The sequence below is a fragment of the Mya arenaria genome, chromosome 13 (genome assembly GCF_026914265.1).
Source record: "Mya arenaria isolate MELC-2E11 chromosome 13, ASM2691426v1".
NCBI lineage: Eukaryota > Metazoa > Mollusca > Bivalvia > Myida > Myidae > Mya > Mya arenaria.
The window spans coordinates 43,390,822-43,400,333 of record NC_069134.1 but is presented as its reverse complement, the minus strand read 5'-3'; positions in this window follow the sequence as shown (position 1 = coordinate 43,400,333).

The window sequence follows — 9,512 nt, the reverse complement described above, 5'->3', positions numbered from 1 at the left end:
GACATAGCATTGGTGACGACTTTGTTTACTTTGATGTTTCTTAGTTTATATTATTTAATAAATGTAGGCTCAAGATAAAAAAAAACATTTTTAAGTTGATATTAATTACTTACGGAATCGTTTCTTGGAAAGAAATCCTTATTGAGCTGCTAATGAAATGCGACCCTGCTGTGTCTCGAAACAACGACATCTTGGTCGGAAGGCCTAGCATTTCAAATTTTTAAAACTTCATTTTTGTTTATTTTTAATTACTGCATGGAAATAACAGCAACAAGCCTAGTATCCAATAACTTATTCCCTGATATTCGGTTTAAAGGATTCTTTTTCTTGGGTAAAACATATATAATTCCTTCATGATTAAGTGATATTAGGAGATAACCCAATTTTACAAATGATTATTTGGTAAGGTTTATGTTTAAAATATATTTACATCCAAACGCAAAAGTCCTTCGAATTTGTACAGAATCAATGTAGTAATTTTGATCCTATACATTTAAACACGAATAACACGACCTTATAATCCCTTCCTGGTAAAAAATTGCTCTATCTCTAAACTCTTTCTGAAAAAGCCGCAACTTATCAAAAACATAAAATACAGTGTTGATTGGCATTTGGCCACCTAAACCGATTTAAATTGCTGTAGTCAATATACTTTCTGAAATGAATTACCTTATTTGCGTTAAATATGCTCGACCCTCAAACACACCTAAGTACAAACCACACAAAAATGAACGTATAACGCTTGCTAAAGGTTTAACCTTAAATCTAAACGTTCTGAAAAGTTGTGAATTTTGTCCTTCAAAACCGCGTTTGCATTGCGGCAATTCAGTTTTGTGAATGCGTTATTTTTCTGTACAATATTGTGCGGCCATATGGCATTGGAGAGGTAAAATACCCCGGAAGAACTTTTACTGGTCAGCGTGTCCATTCATGTCATAAGATAAAAGAAATACACTTTAAGTTATTACGGACTTTGATCTGACTAATCGACATCTTGTTGCCGTATGGATTCGTTGTCGCGTCAACAGAAACAAATTGTTGCTAATTTAATTTCTTTCGTATTATAAAAGAGAACGCTAACATACAATGCTAACAGTTCGCTTGTGTGTTTATTATGATAGAATGCGTGTCTGATTCAAAAACTAAAGGGTCATATTGACATGGGTTCTAATAAAAGCAAAACAATTAGATAAACACAAACACAGATTCAAGATATTGCTGTTATATATTTGCGCATTAAAAGCTATAATATTTAAATGTTTTAAACATCAATATCCTACCATTTAAAAGCTCAGTCTATTGCCAGCTCTTTAGTAAAGCACTTGACTACAATCAATAAAATTCATTACAGCAACTAATTTGAAATAGGAAGCAACATGAAATGTAAATAATTCACTGCGTCTCCTATTGTATTATGTAACTCTGTGGCGATCCAATCCATTAGAGCACCGTCATATGCAACGTGGTATTTCGTTAAAACAATAAATGAATGAAAAACATGCCATAAAATACATGCAAAATGTATTGTCCTTGTATGAATACAATCTGAATCAATAGAGTTCTGAAATAAAAAGTTCTGAAATGGTAATAAATGCTTCATTCTCATTTCAATATAAACATACTAAAAGGGAAAATGGCGATGGTATGTTACAACGGAATCTTGCAACACTGAGGAACTACGACGGCCTATGACCAATCACTGTGAGTTTCTGTACGCAAAATCAAACCCGTTACCTCTAGTATTGGACAATTACTTTTTACACTGGAGGAGAACCAAATAAAGTGAATTAGGTTACTAATAATTCAGCAAATAAGTTAACTATCAAATTTTAAATCGTTCAAAAGTAGCGCCTCATTTAGTGAATGCGTTGTTTTAATATGTATGTTATATACATCATCCAAATGAATCGCTCATTTTTTGACATCGATGTTTGTAACATACGCGTGCTCAATGGCATTCTTTAACAAGCGCAAATTGTGCTCCATTGTCATCTCAAGCCGATGCCCGAGTGCATTCGCAGTATGGTGTGAAAAACTATGACATGATCGAGTTCGAAATAAAAATTGATAAATAGGTATGAAATACCAAATCGGACCGTAATTTCTACTTCGGAATAGCGATTATTACGGACTAGCGATTTCGGATTAAAGGTTAAAAGATTAAGTCAAACAAAGAAGGAGAAAAATCGCGACCGAACAATAATTTCGAAATAGCGATAATTTCGGATAAACGGTGTTCGGAATAGCGGTGTTCAACTGTATTGGATTATAGCACTAGGGTTTTCTTATTCGAATACCATCTTGATAGTAATTGTAAGGTAGGTACGGCTAAGGTCTGAGAACAAATATATGTAAATCATGCCATGCAGTTGTGTGGATAATGGTTGTAAATAAGTTACCTTTAAAATAATTGTAATGTTATTGAGTGTGTCTACTCTCAAGAGGATGGTTTTATGTCGTGTCAGTTTTCTTGAAATTATTATATAGTGTTTTCTACGTTTTGAGGTTGACGTGCAATATTTCAAATAGTTACAATTATCAACAGGTCGTAGGACCTCGCGAATAAATACAATACAATGCAATAAAAATTGAAATCAGTGTGATGATATTATTTATATTCATAGTTGGGTGATGATATAAATAAGGTTATCAAAGTATTTCGGACATGTGACTTATATGGTTATTATTCGTCGTAAGTATGTGTATGTTGGGCATCAATTTTGTCGATCTACACACAATAGAGCGGGCTTCCTCGGTCTGTAGCTAAATTGGACTATACTACTATGCGCTATAATTTTGGCGACTGCATTCTTCAGAATCGATGTAGAACGTAGTTAAAAAGGTAATAAAAAGAAAAAAAAGAAAAGTCATCGATTGTGATTGGCCAGTTATGTTGTGTCTATTGCATTATTGATGTGATTCGTAGTAGGTATTTTCGCCTTCTCGGCTCGTCAAACAAGTTTTCATTGGCATATACAGCCAAGGACAACTCAGCCGCAGGCATAATGCGTCGATTGTAATTTCAATAATATGCTCGTCGTTAGTTTTTAAATTATCGATGACGCCTGCGTGTTTGTCTAGCAACCCCATTTTAACTTCATGAACTTTCAACTAATTTCTACTTTGTATTCATTAATTATAGCATGCAAATTAGCGATTTGTGTTGAACTTAAATGTCTATCATTGGGTTTCATTTTATGCATCTCTTATAGTATCGGTATGGTGCAAATCTTAGTAACGTGTATATATTGTAATTTAAGTAGTTAAGCATATAAATTCCATACAAACTGTATCAATTCCAATTGACAAGGACTGATTTAACTTCCACGTGTTTCCGATCGGATAGAAATCTGACCCAAGAGCACGCGCGTTAGCCGATAACGATGCAACGACATAGTACGATTAGGAGGGTCAAGCACTACACTAATGTGTGGTGTATCTGACCCTGAGAGGTAACACTGAAGTCTGAGTACTATGGTGATTTTGATAATCTTGATCGTCAAGAAAAACTCAGCCACAGTCATAATACGCAGATTGTGTTTTCAATATTATGCTCGTCGTTAGTTTGTTTGCAATATTTTCAATTAGACCCGCGTGTTTGTCATGCAATCCTCTTATCTTTATGTCACAAAGCTAACACAAACACTCGACGCGTTTGATTTTTCATATAATAAGTGCTATAAATTGTTTTAGACAACAATAAACAAGTTTTTAAATTTGTTTTCATTGTTTCGTAACATTTAAATATATTTTGTCTTTAATTTAGACATCTAAAATATTTTTTATCTTTTGACATTAAGTTGTACATGCGTTATTGCATTCGACCTGTTTGGTGCCGACCTTAGTAATGTGGATATATTGAATCTATAGCAGTGTTAGAATATAATTAAATAAAGAACAAGAACAGAGCATTGTTCATAAACTTATGTGCGAGCAATAGTACATGACGATGCCATATGCAATAAGGAATCAAAGAAGACTACTTTGTGCAGTATATGTTGATGTGAGTGTTTCATATGTGCGATCATTAGCATTGTTGAAAAGTTATGTCTCATAGTTTTATTTGTCTTGAAGCAAAGCTTTAAGTACGTCTGTAATATGCAGGCGTTTAGTCATGACCATAGACATTTTATTCGGACTTAAATAAAATCATAATACGTAGGACTCACACTGGTACGGCGACCGTAAATCGTTATTATCCGGGAAATGCGAGAGACTTTCTTTTTTTAAAGCTTGTCAGTATTGAACATTTTCTAGGGCACTATTTGAGTTTCAAAGTCAATATTAGTTTTTCATTATGAAATCTTAGAACGATCGTTGTCGTTGCGATCGTTTGGCAGAATGTGGACATTAATACGCAACAACTACGTCTTCAAATTGACAAAAGCTCATTCGTCGAAAATATTACCATGACAACTACTGAAACTAGTTTAAAGTCAATTTTTAATAGTTTTGTTAGAAATTTACAAACGCTGTTTCGATCGTGCTTCCGTCTGTCCTTCCCTCCGTTTGTTTTCGTGTCCGGGCTGTACGTTGGTCATGCATATTCCGATTTTTAAAATGACCTAGCTCAAATTTTAGGCACATACCACGTGCCAATGCGCCAAGATCCGCGTCTCTTCTTCGTAGGTCATACTAAGAGGCTTATCATTATTAAATAGTGCATTTATGAATGAACTGGTAATGTAATGGTGATTTTGAAATAGCCTGGCATAAAGGTATAAAGTACAAGTAAGGGTAGTCGTATTTGGACTGTAACATTGTCATACAAAGAGAATTTTGAAATGATATTCCACAGATGCTCGGCACACAAAGTTACTCCATCGAAGGTCACGATCACACTTAAAAGGTTAATATTATGGAATACTGCATATATATCCTCAGATGCTAGGCACTTACGGGCGATATGTCGGGTGCAACATTAGGTCCTAATCCTTAGATGTGTCGCGAGCAAGTCCCAAATCCCAACGTTAGCCCCCCCCCCCCCCCCTCCTTGCACACACATACTTTTGAAGTCAACAATAATGGGTACCTGTATTTATGGTTATAGTTTATTCGAGTTCTTCCTGATTGTAGGCATATTCAATCCATCTGTCTGTCACTTTGTAGGCATTCGGACTATTCAATTATGATTTTTGTGTTCAATATAGAGAATAATGTAGAAAATATGGTTGTTTCGAAAGCCTTTGAAGTGTGCAGCTATGGATACGAATGAAGCAACAAGACTGACGGACTAAAAAATTGAGTTATTTACTTTTCCTGGAAATATGCAGTATAAGTGTTATTATAATTTTTGAAGAGAAAAGTAGAAAAAAAATGTTGTAACCTTCCTCGAACACCTCTCGTTTTAGGTATCGAATGGTTGGGGTTGTCTGATTCTTGTTTCATCATTGTACGATTAATGTTAACCATGCTTTTCTGCTGGTCTTGAAATGGTAAATCTGATTTTGCAATTGTCATAGGCTTTAATCTCTTGAAATCGCATAAGGAACGTACCCTACCATCAAGAGACTGTTTTAAAGCATTTATACTCCTGTCAATCAAAGAGACTAATGTTCAAATTCCATTCCTCAGGTAGAAAATTGCCTTCTTATGTGGTTGGATGTTGAGTTGCATTATGCAATCTTAGGAAAAGCGTGGCCATTTGCAAAAGAAATGTAAACTGTTAAATAATTATATTTTCTTGTATTCCTTTAATTGTAAAATGTCCGTTTTTGTCAAATTGTTTTTATTTTGCATTTCCCCTGCTTTTTATATGTTTTGCTTAGCTTCGGACGTTTCTCTCGTGTAACCTTGGGGAGTTTTATCGGCGCTGACATATTTAATAAATTGATATGGATAAAAGCATCACATGCATTCGCGAAAATCGCATTTGATAATCTGTCATAAGTTTGCACTTAATTTCCCTTCAAACAGTAAAGAGAATAATGTGATGGGTGAGCTAAATGAGACACTCGATTGTTATTCCAGTTTATTAGACAAGTTGCATTAGTCATACGAAATGCCTTTTTTTACAAACCGTATTTATGCCATAAAGCGTATCACATTCAAAACGATATGACTGTTTGGGTAATCTAGGCCTATTATTGATTTTAAGCCGACACACAAATTTTGATTTGTTTGTACTTGTTGGTACATGTTTAAGAGATAAATCTGTTATCATAAATGTGTCGCAATTCAAAATACATCTGTCAAATACTTGTATATCTTTAATATTTCAACTATTTAAACCATCTTGTCCATTCAACAACGAAAGTACATCCGAGGTTATAAACAAATTAGAACGCGTGCTACTCTAGGGAGCTGTGTCCGGAAATCAATTATAAACATGAGGTTGTAACAAATTGATACACCGCCGCTGTTAGTCATAGTCTTTTATTGTCTATCTACTAGTAATTCCGTCGTACATACCTTTTGATGATCTGACTGTGTTGTTTTGGGTAAACATTCTTCACTAGTTAGAAACCTCAATTTAAAACACGATATAGTCTCTAGACTTTTTTGCAGACACGAACATATTATTGTCAAACAGTGCTTTTCGACGTATGAATATGTGTGTTGCTTTGTTATACGTCGGCGGTATTTTTTACTAGATAATTTTGCTACAAAGGTTATTGTTTATCAATTTATACGTGTTATGTTAGAAAACGTAAATGGCCAAAAAGCGTCCTTCGAAACAAGTGCTTTTTGACACTGGACCCCCATTTTACGTCGCTCATGGAAGACGATTAGTATTTTTCGTGAAGCGGCAGGGAATCGTACATGTTGCCCCTTGAATGACAGTCAGTTGTAATACCACTCCACCACGGATCCGCCACAAGACATTCAAATCAAATTTTAGGGGCAGGTTCTATAGCGAAATTTTATAGTGAGACCATCACAATATGGAGGAGCATTTAGAAAAAAAACATGTGTTTCTCTGACTATATTACACATCAGGCATCCATACAACTATCATATATCCTTCAATATATATTGATCATATACTTGTAACTCAACGTGCGGGAATTTAAAATTAATACGAATGGATCGTCTGAACCATATTTATTTCAGACATTCCATTGAACGGCCGACTGCATTTTTGAAATAATTTCCTTCATCGACAGTAAGATGATATGTTAAGCCTTAACATGGCATCTGTTAACTAAATTGTTCTGAGTATTGAAGAATAGTAAAGTCGAAGCGGAATGGTGAATAGGGACAATAATAATTAAAACTTACGTACCATATACGCGCATGTTTGGGCACGGGACAAGCAGACGAATAGTTTATTAAGAAAAGTGAAATTCACAGGAAATGTTCGGTTTAAAGATCCGCCCTATTCGGTGGTACAGACTGAACAGGTGTGCTTGTTACGTAAACAAATAAGATATATGTTGATACATGCGTATATGGTTGTACTTTCTCGTTGAAGCTGTTAACTTAAATTTAATACGAAGAAATGGGATACTTTTTAACTAGCATAGGACGAATCTTCGGATAATGTAAGATATTAAGTGTCAGAAATAGAATTAAGATATTAACTCGTATAATCTAGTCGTGTATTCTAACTAGGCCGGTATACAATATTCAACTCAAGTAAATATTATGGTCATACATCATTTACTTCATTTACTCTTTTGGTCAGTTATTTATAACAACTTTTCCCATGACGTACATCGTTCTTAGGTTCAACCAAGACCAATATTGAATATCAACCCCAGTCGAAGATTTACATACTGTTAAAAACATATATTACGATCAATAAATACGAACGCACGATACATGCGTTGTAAAAATGGGCCAATATGTTTGTTGCACTCTGACACTTTACTCTTTGTGTTATTTGAATGTGTTTATGTTATGTATTTCCCAATTGCTACGTTTGAACTGGCAAAAGGTATGCCAATGCCGCATTTGCCAACAAACTTTAAGATGCTAAAGCTGATAACTTATTAAGAGTCTCAATTTAAAGAGATTCATGAAGAAAACTAGTCAAAATGCGTTCAAGATTCCTGGAATAGCTTTCTAACATTTGCAGTGGTGATCGTACCAACCCAGTAATTGCTTTAGTAGTTGGCGCATGAAATTTCCCTAGAGAACACAGATCCAAATAAATTAACTGGTTCCGTTCGGTAAAAATCTTGTTTTTTCTTGTGAAGGCGTACTATATAAAGTTTACCATTTCGATATTGTTAAGAGCACAGTCATAATGCAGTTTGATAACTTAAGTACAATACAGCGTGTACACAATATACATTTGACTATATACGGCTAAGTCCTCATACTGGAATGTTCAATGTATTTATATGTTGACGAGGATATTTGATTTTACAAAGGCAGATAAAACATATTCCATCAGCTTTAATATTTACTATTACAATCCACATAAGATAGACAACTATATTTACTTTGCATCTAGCAACTTTGATTGGTCGGTATATTGTGGCGATATTTAAATATGAAACTTTCAATCTTATAACCATAAACGTTATTGCTTTTTATCCAATGCAAAAACGAAAAGACAAACAACATTATAACACGTACAGTGTGTTCATCACTATATCAATGCGTGTTGATGGGGTTACAGCTAGAAAACAATCATCTCTGAAAAGTGCCCTTTAAGATTTTCGACTATAGATGTAAAACTTCAGTTTTGACCTAGATGTAAGAACAATCAAATATAGTTGTATTTAATTAAAATGTAGAAAAAAATAAAGGAAATAAAACGTTTCAATTGGTTTATAGTTAAGTCGGCGAGCCTACGGAAGGCACTTAGAAGATGAAGCTTTGATTCTTCCTTCCCATCTTCCACATTGCTTTCCTTATACAACAAATTCTATAAAAAAAACCCACATGAAATGTAAAATGTAGGTGTAAAATTTTAAAACACTGTATATAATATGTTCTCAGTTTTTTCTCGTCTATAGAGACATTGCGAGCCTTTTGTAATTTCCAGTTATGAAACACACCCTTCTAACCGGAAGACCTTGGTAAACTATTTAATGAAAACTAGTTCGTCTTCCAAAAACAGACTTTGGACTTCTCCAATCTCAAAAAAATCATAACAAGAAGCAAAATCGAATAAGTTAAATTCCACTGTTGTTTTATTTGTAAACAAAGCCTAGATGTTGAATGAACGAACGTATTATGATCCGGAGGAGTATCTGATTTTCTATAACCCTGTATTACCTGGATGTGATCTTACCTAAATAAAGCTATGGAAAAACTAAATCGACCCCAGGAACCCGGTCAATTATGAGTGTATACATTTAAGCAGAAGAAAGAAGAGAGAAATAAAACTTTACTTGTGCTGAACCCAAAACTCTTAAAAACAAACATTAGCTGCTGTTGATCCTAAAACAGTATTTAGACACTCTGGAGACAAAAAGATCATAACTCTAATGTCTTTTATCATTGCGATACTATTGTCATTGTCTTTATGTCTTCATACATGGTGTCACAAACCTATGCAAATATTTTGCTTTAACTATTAAATATACTATTTATTATAATGAAACATGTCACAAACC